The sequence below is a fragment of the Lithobates pipiens genome, unplaced genomic scaffold (assembly GCF_037356315.1).
Source record: "Lithobates pipiens isolate NorthernLeopardFrog02 unplaced genomic scaffold, aLitPip1_a1.2 Scaffold_10, whole genome shotgun sequence".
Lineage (NCBI taxonomy): Eukaryota > Metazoa > Chordata > Amphibia > Anura > Ranidae > Lithobates > Lithobates pipiens.
Window position 1 is genome coordinate 99450107 of NW_027507686.1, and position 13845 is coordinate 99463951.

Here is a 13845-nt window from a genome sequence, read left to right on the forward strand (position 1 = left end):
CGAAGGGACCCGGGTCCGGCGGAGTTCCGTCGGGAAAATTTGAAGCATGTTCCATATTCTAAAGTCCTTCGGACTTTGGCGAGTCAAAAGTCCGTTGCAGCCCACACACGATCGAATAGTCTGACGGACTCAGTCCGTCGGACTTTGGACGTTGAAAAGTCCGCTCGTGTGTACGGGGCTTAAGTGTTTACTGAATGACCAATTAGTTGATGTCTGGCGTCTGCAACACTCCGGGGAAAGGAACTATTCTTTTTGCTCTTCCCCTCACAAATCATACTTAAGGATAGACTTCTTCTTGATTCCACATGACCAACTGCACTTGGTGAGCTCTTCCTCCATCGGCCATATTACTTGGTCCGACCACGCTCCTGTAGCCCTTACCTACACCCTCTCTAGGAACCCCTCACCTAGGTCTCTATTCTGGCACCTTAATGAGAGCCTCCTCCAGATACCAGAAGTTTTAGCAGATGTGACCAGGGAATTGGACTTTTATTTCCAAGAAAACTAAACGCAGGACTGCGACCCGGGGATAATTTGGGAGGCTCATAAGTCAGTATTCCGCAGGGTACTTATCAGGCACAGGGCGCGCACCAAACGAACACGGAAGGAACAGCTTGCTAATCTGTTTTGTGAACTTGCCATCCCGGAAGAGGCTGCATTCTTTCTCTTGCACCATTCACAGATTCCCATTAAGAAGTACAAAAAATCTATTTTACGGCATGTGATAAATGCGGCGAAATCCTGCATCCCTCACTATTGGAAAAAATGTTCCCCCCCTTTCATTACTCACTGGCTTAGGAAAATAGAGGATATTAAAAAAATGGAGGACTTGATCCTCACATCACAAGGTAAACAATAATTTTTTAAACAAACCTGGGACATCTGGAATACCTTTATATTCTCGCTGGAAGGATGTAGCCTGCTATCGCCTTAGTGCTTTGACCTTTCTTTGACTGGCCCCTTGGGCAGTGGCTGCCATCGTGTCTCGTCCCCTCTTCTCCTTTCCTGATCTTTCACCCCTTCTCTTTTCTGCCTTCCTCCCCTATCTCTCACCCCCTCCACCCCCTCTCTCTTTTTGAAAAAGTGGAAAATTGGGAATGACGGCCCCACACCCCCCTCTGGATGGATTATGCCGGAGGGACCTGGGGTTTGTTTGACCCTGGATCTTGGTACAGTACTTTATCCGTGCCTCAAATCATTATGATTGATGGAAGGCAGACTCACAGTTGCAAATATACCAGTATCAAGTATTGTTCAGCTGCTTTTTGCTCTGTATTTCTCTGTTGCATTATGTACTCGAGGGACCGTCTTCCCCTGTTTGGAGAAAAAATTATATTTAAAAAAAAAAGAAGCCTACGACACCTGGTATTCCCAGGCGGTCTCCCATCCAGGCATTAACCAGGCCCGACCCTGCTTAGCCTCCAAGATCAGATGAGATGGAACAGATTCAGGGTGATGTGGCCGTAGCCAATATCTTCAAGCACTCTCAACTCTCTTGACAAACGCCAAGATGGTCACCTTGGGAACAAGCGGAAAAAAATAGGTCAACGGCAACAACATAAAAAGAAGACTACGGCATCTGGAAATCCCAGGCGGTCTCCCATCCAGGTACTAAACTGGTCCCAACCCTGCTTAGCCTCTCAGATCAGATGAGATTGGGCTCTTTCAGGGTGATGTGGCCGTAGGAGATTTCTTCAGGCACTCTCAACCCTCTTGACTAACGCCAAGATGGTCACCTTGGGAAACAAACAAAAAAAACAAGTCAACGCCAACAACATAAAAAGAAGCCTACAGCACCTAGTATTCCCAGGCGGTCTCCCATCCAGGTATTAACAAGGCGCGACCCTTTCTAGCCTCTGAGATCAGAGGAGATTGGGTGCTTTCAGGGTGATGTGCCCAGCGAAAAAAAAAAAAACAAATCAACATCAACAACATAAAAAGAAGCCTACAATAACTGGTATTCCCAGGTGGTCTCCCATCCAGGTACCAACCAGGCCTGACTCTTCTTAGCCTCCAAGATCAGACGAGATTGGGTGCTTTCAGAGTGATGTGGCCATAGGCAATCTCTTCAGGCACTCTCAACTCTCTTGACAAACACCAAGATGGTCACCTTGGTAAACAAACGAAACGCTTTCGGACCATCGTGCAACAATTTTGGCCTTTATTACAGGCCGACCCTATTGTAAATCAATACATAACTGACTCACCTGCAATTACTTTTAAGAGATCACAATCTCTAAAAGATTGTTTAGTTAAAAGTCATTTTATTGACAATCCATTATCCACTTCTTTGAAACAATTCGGCACATATTCCTGTGGTCAATGCGACACGTGTCCGTATATTAATAACTCTTGTAAAGTGAAACTACCCAATGGTAGGTGTTTTTTTCCTAAGTTTCATGTTACGTGTTCCACCCCCGGCATCGTATATCTAGCGCAATGCCGATGCGGAGGCTTCTATGTTGGTAAGACTAAACGACTGTTTTCAATCCGCATTAAGGATTATATTAAACCTATACTAAATAAAAAAATAGTCACAGCCATAAGTAGGCATATTGGGACTTACCATTCCTTTGACCCTGATTGGATTCGTTTTACAACTTTGGCACATATACCCTTGAATTCACGAGGTGGTTCTGTTGACAAGTTTCTTTTACAAACCAAGGCCAAATGGATTTTCACTTTAAAAGCTACCCAGTACCCAGGGTTCAATGAAAATATCAGTTTTAGATCATTTTTATAACAGTGTTCTTTTCCCCTTTTTCCCCTAACCCCCATTCTGGGTTTTCCCTGACAACAGGACTTAGATGAAGAAATGTCCTTCTTTTTTTCTCCCCCTCCTCCCCTCCCCCCCTTCCCCCCCCCCTTTTTTTTTTTATTATTTCATTATTGGATTTGTTATAACACCATATGAATTGACTTGATCATTGCTGTAATTATAATTGATATTTTTTTCTCCTTTTGTGTCTAATTTGTAAACTAGTTATCATGGTACCCTGGTTTGTTTGTATCTGTGGTTTGCGGATCATGCTGCACATACATTGGGATCTCTGTTGTTCACTATGACTCCCGTTCACAGGGCGGCGCTCCACAGATCGCTAGCGCCGTGTCCGGGATTAATCGATACCTTTTTTTGCATCGGTGGGACAAATCAGTGGGTCCATTAGACTTTTCCTTTTGGTTGGGGGCATACGGACACCCAGGGTGCCTCTTGGGTCATTGACTTTGGGGACACCCGTTATGGTGGATCACTGGCTGTGACCCCTATTATGGGGATAGGGCTAGTTTGCATACAGGCTTGTCCACTTCCGTCTCTATAACACCAGAGACACATTATGGCCATCTCTCTGTTGTTAACCCTGTTGGCAACCGCCCAGCTGGAAGCTCCACCTCCAGCTTAGTGGCATGATGGGAAATGTAGTCTGGCCGTCGGCGTAACTGGCTTTGCATATGCGCGGTGTTCTCTCCAGAATGTCCGCATCGAGCCCGTGACGTCAGACGCCGGTGACTATGTGTATCTATGTATCTTTGTAATTACATTGTAGATTTATGTTACTTTGTATATTAATTCTATATTATATTTATCGTTAGTTGCACATTCCCCTGAAGAAGCTTGTTGCGAAAAATGTTGGGAACGAGTGCTATCAGTCTATCAATTTTCATTACCGGGTGCCTTTAGTCCAGTAAAAATGAGTACATTGTTCTTTGTATTTCTACGTACTATATTTGACACTATAGTGCTTTTTAATGTATATGAATAAATTAATTTTTATTATATTTCGTTCTATTAGTGTTTATAATCGCACCGCTTAAAAATCTCCCTTGTTTCCCCTTCCCATCCCCCTTCCCCGTTTTGTAATTTTCATATTTATTAGGAGTTGATGTGCCTATCTCTGCACGGTGTCACTGGATAGGTTGAACCATATTGTTTCTATAACATAAGAAGAAGTCTACAGCACCTAGTATTCCCAGGTGGCCTCCCATCCGGGTATTAACAAGGCCCGACCCTGTTTAGTCTCTGAAATCAGACGAGATCTGGTGCTTTCAGGGTTATGTGGCCATAGGCGAGCTCTTCAGGCACTCTCAACCCTCTTGACAAACACCAAGATGGTCACCTTGGTAAACAAACAAAACAAAAACAAGTCAACGCCAACAACATAAAAATAAGCATACGGCACCTGGTATTCCCAGTCGGTCTTCCATCCAGTTACTAATCAGGCCCGACAATGCTTAGCCTCCGAGATCAGACAAGATCGGGCACTTTCAAGGTGATGGGGCTGTAGGCGATCTCTTCAGGCACTCTCAACCCTCTTGACAAACACCAAGATGGTCACCTTGGGAAACAAGCGAAACAAAAACAAGTCAACGCCAACAACATAAAAAGAAGCCTACGGCACCTAGTATTCCCAGGTGGTCTCCAATCCAGGTACTAGCAAGGCCCAACCCTGTTTAGCCTCTGAGATCAGAAGAGATCGTGCGCTTTCAGGGTTATGTGCCCATAGGCAATCTCTTTGGGCACTCTGAACCCTCTTGACAAATGCCAAGATAGTCACCTTGAGATACAAGTGAAAAAAAACAGGTCAATGTCAACAACATAAAAAGAAGAATACGGCACCTGGTATTCCAACACCATCTCCTATCCAGGTACTATCTAGGCCCAACCCTTCTTAGCCTCAGAGATGAGAAGAGATAGGGCTCTTTCAGGGTGTTGCTGCTGTAAGCGATCTCTTTGGGCACTCTCAACCCTCTTGACAAATGCCAAGATGGTCACCTTGGGAAACAAGCGAAAAAAAACAAACGAATCAACGCCAACAACATAAAAAGAAGCCTACAATAACTGGTATTCCCAGGTGGTCTCCCATCCAGGTACTAACCAGGCCTGACTCTTCTTAGCCTTCAAGATCAGATGAGATTGGGTGCTTTCAGAGTGATGTGGCCATAGTCAATCTCTTCAGGCAATCTCTTCAGGCACTCTCAACCCTCTTGACAAACACCAAGATGGTCACCTTGGGAAACAAGCGGAAAAAAAACAGGTCAACGCCAACAACATAAAAAGAAGCCTACGACACCTGGTATTCCCAGGCGGTCTCCCATCCAGGTACTAACAAGGCCCGACTCTTCTTAGCCTCCAACATCATACGAGATCGAGTGCTTTCAGGGTGATGTGCCCGTAGGCAATCTCTTCAGGCACTTTCAACCCTCTTGACAAACGCCAAGATGGTCACCTTGGGAAACAAGCGAAACAAAAACAAGTCAACGCCAACAACATAAGAAGAAGTCTACAGCACCTAGTATTCCCAGGTGGTCCCCCATCCGGGTATTAACAAGGCCCGACCCTGTTTAGCCTCTGAGATCAGACGAGATCTGGTGCTTTCAGGGTTATGTGGCCATAGGTGAGCTCTTCAGGCACTCTCAACCCTCTTGACAAAAACCAAGATGGTCACCTTGGTAAACAAACAAAACAAAAACAAGTCAACGCCAACAACATAAAAAGAAGCCTACGGCAACTAGTATTCCAACACCATCTCCTATCCAGGTACTAACTAGGCCCAACCCTTCTTAGCCTCAGAGATGAGAAGAGATAGGGCTCTTTCAGGGTGTTGCTGCTGTAAGCGATCTCTTTGGGCACTCTCAACCCTCTTGACAAACACCAAGATGGTCACCTTGGGAAACAAGCGAAATAAAAACAGGTCAACGCCAACAACATAGAAAGAAGCCTACGACACCTGGTATTCCCAGGCGGTCTCCCATCCAGGTACTAACAAGGCCTGACTCTTCTTAGCCTCCAACATCAAACGAGATCGGGTGCTTTCAGGGTGATGTGCCCATAGGCAATCTCTGCAGGCACTTTCAACCCTCTTGACAAACGCCAAGATGGTCACCTTGGGAAACAAGCAAAAAAAAATAAGTCAATGCCAGCAACTTAAAAAAAAAGCCTATGGCATCGAGAAATCCCTTGCAGTCTTCCATCCAGGTACTAACCAGGTCCCAACCCTGCTTAGCCTCTGAGATCAAATGAGATTGGGCTCTTTCAGGGTGATGCGGCCATAGTAGATTTTTTCAGGCACGCTCAACCCTCTTGAGAAACGCCAAGATGGTCACCTTGGGAAACTTACACAAGAAACAAGTCAACGCCAACAACATAAAAAGAAGCCTACAGCACCTAGTATTCCCAGGCGGTCTCCCATCCAGGTATTAACAAGGTGCGACCCTTTCTAGCCTCTGAGATCAGAGGAGATTGGGCGCTTTCAGGGTGATGTGCCCATAGGCAATCTCTTTGGGCACTCTCATCCCTCTTGAAAAATGACAAGATAGTCACCCTGGGAAACAAGCGAAAAAAAACAGGTCAACGCCAACAACATAAAAATAAGAATACGGCACCTGGTATTCCAAGGCCGTCTCCCATTCAAGTACTAACTAGGCCCAACCCTTCTCAGCCTCAGAGATCAGAAGAGATAGGGTGCTTTCAGGGTGATGCGGCTGTAAGCAATCTCTTTAGGCACTCTCAACCCTCTTGACAAATGCCAAGATGATCACTTTGGGAAACAAGCGAAAAAAACAGGTCAACACCAACAACATAAAAAGAAGCCTGCGGCATCTGGAAAACCCAGGCGGTCTCCCATCCAGGTAAAAACCAGGCCCAACCCTGCTTAGTCTCTGAGACCAGACAAGATTGGGCACTTTCAGGGTGTTGTGCCCGTAGGCAATTTCTTTGTGCACTGTCAACCCTGGTCACCTTGGGAAACAAGGGAAAAAAAACAGGTCAACGCCGACAACATAATGAGAAGCCTACGGCACCTGGTATTCCCAGGCTGTCTCCCATCCAGGCACTAACCAGGCCCATCGCTGCTTAGCCGCCGAGATCAGATGAGATTTGGCTCTTTCACGGTGATTTGGCCATAGGCACTCTCTTTGGGCACTCTGAAGCCTCTTGACAAAGGCCAAGATGGTCACCTTGGGAAACAAGCTAAAAAAAAACAGGTCAAAACCAACAACATAAAAAGAAGCCTACGGCATCCGTTATTCCCAGGCGATCTCCCAATCAAGACACTAACCAGGTCAGATGCTTCTATGGCACCTGGTCTTCCCAGGCAGTCTCCCATCCAGGTACTAACCATGCCTGATGCTGCTTAGCCTCTGAAATCAGATGAGATCGGGTGCTTCAAGGTTATGTGGCCGTAAGCATTCTCTTCAGGACACGCCCATCGCTCTTGACAAATGCCAACATGGTCGCCTTGAGAAACAAGTGAAAAAAACAGGTCAAAGCCAACAACCTGGTATTCCCAGGCGGCCTCCCATCCAGGTACTAACCAGGCCCGACACTGTTTAGCCTCCGAGATCAGACGAGTAGGTGATCTCTTCGGGCGCTCTCAACCCTCTTGACAAACGCCAAGATGGTCACCTTGGGAAACAAGTGAAAAAAACAAGTGAAAAAAAAAACAACATAAAAAGAAGCCTACGGCACCTGTTATTCCCGGACGTTCTCCCATCCTGGTACTAACCAGGCTCGACACTGCTTAGCCTCCGAGAACAGACAAGATCGAGTGCTTTCAGGGTGATGGGGCCGTAGGTGATCTCTTTGGGCACTCTCAACCCTGTTGTTAAACACCAAGATGGTCACCTTGGGAAACAAGCGAAAATAAACAGGTCAACGCCAACAACATAAAAAGAAGCCTACGGCGACTGGTATTCACAGATGGTCTCCCATACAGGTATTAACCAGGCCGTACACTGCTAGGCCTCCGAGATCAGATGAGATTGTGCGCTTTCAGGGTGATGTGGCCATAGGTGTTCTATTCAGACACTCTCAACCCTCTTGACAAATGCCAAGATGGTCATCTTGGGAAACAAGTGAAAAAAACAGGTCAACGCCAACAACATAGACCTTGGCGGTCTCCCATCTGACCCTGACCCTGCTGAGCCTCTGAGATCGGGCGCTTTCAGGGTGATGTGGCCTTAGGCAAACGCTTCGGGATATACTCAAAACTCTTGACAGATGCTAAAATGGTCACCTTGGGAAACAAGCGAAAAAAAAACAGGTCAATGTCAACAACATAAAAATAAGACTACGGCACCTGGTATTCCAACGCCATCTCCCATCCAGGTACTAACTAGGCCCAACCCTTCTTAGCCTCAGAGATGAGAAGAGATAGGGCTCTTTCAGGGTGATGCTGCTGTAAGCGATCTCTTTGGGCACTCTCAACCCTCTTGACAAATGGGAAACAAGGGAAAAAAACAGGTCAACGTCGACAACATAATGAGAAGCCTACGGCACCTGGTATTCCCAGGCTGTCTCCGATCCAGGTACTAACCAGGCCCATCGCTGCTTAGCCTCCTAAAACAGATGAGATTGGGCTCTTTCAGGGTGCTTTGGCCGTAGGCACTCTCTTTGGGCACTCTGAAGTCTCTTGACAAAGGCCAAGATGGTCACCTTGGGAAACAAGCTAAAAAAAACAGGTCAAAGCCAACAACATAAAAAGAAGCCTACGACATCCGGTATTCCCAGGCGATCTCCCAATCAAGACACTAACCGGGCCAGATCCTTCTATGGCACCTGGTATTCCCAGGCGGTCTCCCATCCAGGTACTAACCAGGCCCGACACTGTTTAGCCTCCAAGATCAGACGAGATTGGGCGCTTTCAGGGTGATGGGGCCGTAGGTGATCTCTTCGGGCACTCTCAACCCTCTTGACAAACGTCAAGATGGTCACATTGGGAAACAAGTGAAAAAAAACAGGTCAACGTCAACAACATAGACCCTGGCGGTCTCCCATCTGACCCTGACCCTGCTTAGCCTCTGAGATCGGGCGCTTTCAGGGTGATGTGGCCTTAGGCGAATGCTTCGGGACATACTCAAAACTCTTGACAGATACTAAAATGGTCACCTTGGGAAACAAGCGAAAAAAAAAACCAGGTCAAAGCCAACAATATAAAAAGATTCCTACGGCACCTGTAATTAGGTACTATCCAGGCAGGACCCTGCTTAGCCTCTGAGATCAGATGAGATCGGGCGCTTTCAGGGTGATGTGGCCGTAGGAGATTTCTTTGGGCTCTCTCAGCCCTCTTGACAAATGCCAAGATGGTCACCTTGGGAAACAAGCGAAAAAAAACCCCATGTCAACGCCAACAACATAAAAAGAAGCCTACGATGGGCGTGTCCAAGATGGCGCTGGGAGCTGACGTGTGTTAACTGAGCTCCCGTCTCCGGCTGCTTATCCTGTCATCACCCTGGTGTAGAAGACCCCCGACAGTGAGTTCCGTTGGAGGAGTGCCTCAGGGGGCTTTGGGCGATGCCCGGTGGCCGACGGAATAGCCAGAAAAAGTCCGCTACGACTCCTGCCTCTGCCCGCTCGGCTCCTTGGCCTCCCGCACACGCGGTCAACCACATGGAGGTGCAGACGGAGCTATCCATGCCGGCTCGGAGGCGTTTGAGGCTCTGATGATGGCTATTTCTACCTGCCAGGCTACCCTAACCACAAAAATTTACCATGTACAAACCGAAACGGCCCTGATCAGGAGAGACATGGACAAGTTTCGTGACCGAGTGACGGAGGTCGAGCGCCGAGTATCCGGAGTAGAAGATGCTCAGGGGACCCATGCTGCCGACATCCAAGCCCTGAAGGTCAGGGTTCGGCATCTCGAAGCAAGAGCCGAGGATGCCGAGAACCGCAACCGACGCAATAATTTGCGGGTGATTGGTCTCCCTGAGGGAGCCGAAGGTCAGGACCCGGTGACATTTATGGAGGAGCTCCTTCCATCCCTGCTCCCCAAGGCCAAGTTCTCCTCGCACTTCTCCATCGAGCGGGCCCATAGGATGCCGGCGACCAGGGGCCCTCAGGGCTCCCCGCCCCGCACTCTTATCTTTAAATTGCTACATTACCGGGACCGAGACACGGTGCTCCGGGCGGCACTGCTACAGGGGGAACTCAAATTTAAAAATGCGAAGATCCTCATATTCCCGGATTACTCGGTCGAAACTCAGCGACAACGGAAGTCCTTCGACCACGTTAGAAGTCTGCTGCGACAGCGGGGGGTGAAGTATAGTATGCTTTTCCCGGCCAGGCTGCGGGTTCAGGATGGCGAGAGGACAATCTTTTTTACATCGCCCCGGGAAGCTGCGGACTGGGCTGAGACTCTCCCGCGCTGAGACTATTATGGTATGTGATCCTCATTCCCCCTTTTGTTTGACTTGACCTGGCCGAGTGTGTCTTCCCCTCTCCTGTGGGACAGCTCCCCCCCCCTGCACCTCGATGGTCGGACAGTAAACACCTTTGTACAGCCCGGGACTCTCCCATGGCTGCCTTCTCATCCTATGTGCATCCGGGTGGCCCTGCCGAACGGATTTTCTCCCCCTCCCTTACATGGGATGGGACAGGACCTCTTCGACTGATGGGGATTTAGACACGTGACATCATTTGGGGGTGCTGTCTCCTATTACTCCGTGGCTGGGGGACCTTTTCCTATGGAGGGGAATGGAACGTGGATCTTGAAGTGGGTTTTGTTTTTCCTTTTTACTTGGACCTGAAGTATGTGCCCCCGGGGCTCCGGGAGATCTACACCTCATATCCTTGCTGGACTGCAGTTGTTCTGTTTTTTCCATAACACTTGTAGCAGGAGGCAAGGCTCCTCTTCCACGCAGCCTTCACGGGTGGATATTTATCCACCGTAGTTTTGGGAAGGAAAGCCCTCCTACTGAGTTGGGGGATGGGCGGGGTGGGGTTGTGTTGGTCTGCCGTTGCAGACCCCCTGTTTTTGTTTTTGTTACCATTATTATTTTTATGTTTGGTGATTTGGTTATGCTTGACAGTATCACTGCTGAGTCTCATTGACCTAGTGACATGTATGGTTTGGTCCTTTGCATGCCCTTCCGGGTCTGGGTGCTTGGATGAGGAGGTGGGTACCCCACTCTCCCATCTCATACTATTTCTCGTCCTTATTGATGGCTTCTCTTAAGGTCCTCTCCTGGAACACGAGAGGTTTAAATTCTCCCGTTAAATGCTCCTTGGTTTTCCAGTTTATTAAATCTTATCACCCGCACATCTGCGTGTTCCAGGAGACTCACCTAGTGGGCAGAAAAACGTTCAGCCTTAAGAAACCCTGGGTGGGTCACCACTACCATGCGACCCACTCTACATTTTCGAGAGGGGTTAGTATATTGGTGGTGAAGTCCCTCCCGTTCAAGTTACTCGATCTGGCCCTTGACCCGGGGGGTAGGTATATTGTGATGCATGCTTTACTTTATAATCAACCCTGGGTGATTGCGGGCCTATATCTCCCACCTCCGGCCTCCTTACAGGTACTGAACCAGGTTAATGGCAAAATAGCAGAGTTCTCCACTGACCGGGTTTTGTTGTTGGGCGATTTTAACCTTGTCCCTGATGCAGGCCTGGATCGGCTTCTTATTACGGGAGTGAGCTGCCAGGGCCTGGCAGAATGGGCTGAGACCTATGGCCTGGTTGACGTCTGGAGATGGCGACATCCCCAGACCAGAGCCTATACATGTCATTCTGCCTCACATAGAACGTTTTCCCGAATCGACCTGATTTATGCGGGTGCCCCTGTTCTTCCCAAAGTCCGGGATATCCTGATTCTTCCCCGAGGTATCTCAGACCACGCCCCACTCCTCATTGACCTGGACCTATCCCTAGCTCCTTCGGACAGACTATGGCGCCTCTCCAGATATTGGATCACGGACGAAGGGGTCGAGCCGAGGTTTGGGGAGGCGTTGGCCACGTATTGGAGATCTAATGTCGACTCGGCCTCCGCTTCCTCTGTGTGGGATGCTTTTAAAGCATACTCGAGAGGACAATACCAAGCTATCATAGCAGGGGTCAGGAGAGAGCGTAGGGCAGAGCTTACGAAGTTGGAGGCAGAGGCAGCCAGGCGGGAGGCGCTCTATGTTCGAGCCCCAGAACCGCACCATCATGATAGCTTGCAGTCGGTGTTGCGGGATATACTCCTTCTGCGGACGCAGATGACACAGAAACGACTGCTCTATCAAACCCAGAGGATATTTGAACAAGGGGAGCGGACTGGACGCCTCTTGGCCTGGCTCTCTAGGGAACAATCGGTGGGAGGGAATATCAGTCAGATTAGAGCGGCCGACGGCTCAATTTTGACCCTCCCAGTAGACATCAATTGGGAATTTGTCTCCTACTATCAGCAACTCTATAGCTCCCGTGCGACCTATGACCTGGTGGAGCTGGAGGAGTACCTCCAGGGGATTGACATCCCGACTCTCACTCCCACGTACACTAAGGCCCTAGATGCCCCTATATCAACTGAGGAAATACTTAGAGCGCTGAAGTCCATGCAGGCGGGTAAGACGCCGGGGCCGGACGGCCTCCCGGTAGAATTCTATAAATTGTACGCGGAACAACTAGCCCCGAGATTCCAGACCCTACTGACTAGAGCCAGACTTGACGGTACCCTCCCGGACTCCATGCATGAGGTGGTCATTGTAGTCATCCATAAGCCAGGGAAGGACCCTACCCTGTGCCCCTCATACCGTCCTATTTCCCTCCTAAATGTGGACGCTAAGATCCTGTCTAAAGTGTTGGCCATGAGGATCAACTCTGTTATCACAGCCTTGGTGCACTCAGACCAAACAGGGTTTATGCCGGGTAGGGGTACGGACATAAACATCCGACGGCTCCACACGCATATTGCGCTGGCTTCGTCTGGAGAATCGGGAGTGGTGGCCTCACGCTGAGAAGGCTTTCGACTCGGTCGAGTGGGGCTTCCTTTGGGAGGTCCTATCTAGGTTCGGATTCGGTCCTGAGATCTGTGCTTGGCTCCGGATGCTCTATGAGCGACCCGGGGCTCGTGTCCGGACAAATGGGCTCCTGTCGGAGGCGTTCCGGCTGGGGAGGGGCACGCGACAGGGTTGCCCGCTCTCCCCAGCTTTGTTCGCCCTGGCTCTGGAGCCCCTCGCTATCCTTCTTAGAGCAGATGACTCGGTTAAGGGAATACGGGTAGGGGTGGTGGAAGACAAGATCTCCATGTACGCCGATGACTCCCTACTGTATCTGGCAGATGCTGGGGACTCACTGCGAGCGGCTCTGGAGATCTTTGACAGATTTGGCAGACACTCGGGCATCCGCATAAACTGGAATAAATCAGTTTTGTTTCCGCTGGGCCGACCTCTCCCCCGAGAGGACACGGGCACTCCACTGGAGTGGGTGGAAGAGTTTACCTATCTGGGTGTGCGGGTCGGGGCAGATTTGTCGGGCTATCTAGATAGGAATGTACACCCACTGCTCACCCAGCTCCAGCAGAAGTGTGTCGCCTGGAGGAATCTCCCCCTCTCACCTCTGGGTAGAGGTAATCTTCTGAAAATGATTTACTTACCCAAATTTTTGTATTATTTTAGGCAGACCCCAACTCCCATTCCTCGATCCTTTTTTCACAAACTTGATAGTGTGGTGTTGGCCTTTATCTGGGTGGGGAGGCCCCCTCGGGTGGCAAAGAAGGTGCTTTATCTCCCGCTGTCAAGGGGAGGTCTGGCTCTCCCTAATTTCTTAGTGTACTATTGGGCGGCGGTCCTGGTCACGGTCCGATGGTGGTTCTCGCAGCCCCGTCAAAACCCGGCGGTTACCCTGGAGGCCGCCCATCTCGGATCTTATGCGGCGCTGTCTAACCTCCCTTATAGGGGGGAAAAGGCCGGCCCTGGGGTGACTGGGCCTATGGCGACTGTGCTCCGGGTATGGAAGGCTTCCAGGGCGGCTGTTCTAAAGCAGGGCTGCGTCTCTCCTCACACTCCTCTCTGGGCTAACCCCTCGCTGCCCCATCTGCTCATGGTCCCTGACCCGGCGGCCTGGGCTAAGAGGGGGATCGTGAAGCTCCG

General features: G+C 49.4%; 12 pseudogenes; all 12 read right to left on the reverse strand.

The window, feature by feature from the left end:
• Positions 1 to 1350: 1350 nt before the first annotated feature.
• Positions 1351 to 1469, reverse strand: LOC143947724 (5S ribosomal RNA; annotated as a pseudogene).
• Positions 1470 to 1942: 473 nt separating this feature from the next.
• LOC143957555 (5S ribosomal RNA) lies at positions 1943 to 2061 on the reverse strand (annotated as a pseudogene).
• A 1886-nt stretch (positions 2062 to 3947) lies between these two features.
• Positions 3948 to 4066, reverse strand: LOC143953825 (5S ribosomal RNA; annotated as a pseudogene).
• A 100-nt stretch (positions 4067 to 4166) lies between these two features.
• LOC143953152 (5S ribosomal RNA) lies at positions 4167 to 4285 on the reverse strand (annotated as a pseudogene).
• A 100-nt stretch (positions 4286 to 4385) lies between these two features.
• Positions 4386 to 4504, reverse strand: LOC143952123 (5S ribosomal RNA; annotated as a pseudogene).
• A 321-nt stretch (positions 4505 to 4825) lies between these two features.
• Positions 4826 to 4944, reverse strand: LOC143943303 (5S ribosomal RNA; annotated as a pseudogene).
• A 113-nt stretch (positions 4945 to 5057) lies between these two features.
• On the reverse strand, positions 5058 to 5176 carry LOC143947546 (5S ribosomal RNA; annotated as a pseudogene).
• A 100-nt stretch (positions 5177 to 5276) lies between these two features.
• LOC143944325 (5S ribosomal RNA) lies at positions 5277 to 5395 on the reverse strand (annotated as a pseudogene).
• Positions 5396 to 5714: 319 nt separating this feature from the next.
• LOC143951935 (5S ribosomal RNA) lies at positions 5715 to 5833 on the reverse strand (annotated as a pseudogene).
• A 1620-nt stretch (positions 5834 to 7453) lies between these two features.
• On the reverse strand, positions 7454 to 7572 carry LOC143943352 (5S ribosomal RNA; annotated as a pseudogene).
• Positions 7573 to 8263: 691 nt separating this feature from the next.
• Positions 8264 to 8382, reverse strand: LOC143948255 (5S ribosomal RNA; annotated as a pseudogene).
• A 160-nt stretch (positions 8383 to 8542) lies between these two features.
• Positions 8543 to 8661, reverse strand: LOC143955757 (5S ribosomal RNA; annotated as a pseudogene).
• Positions 8662 to 13845: the final 5184 nt, after the last annotated feature.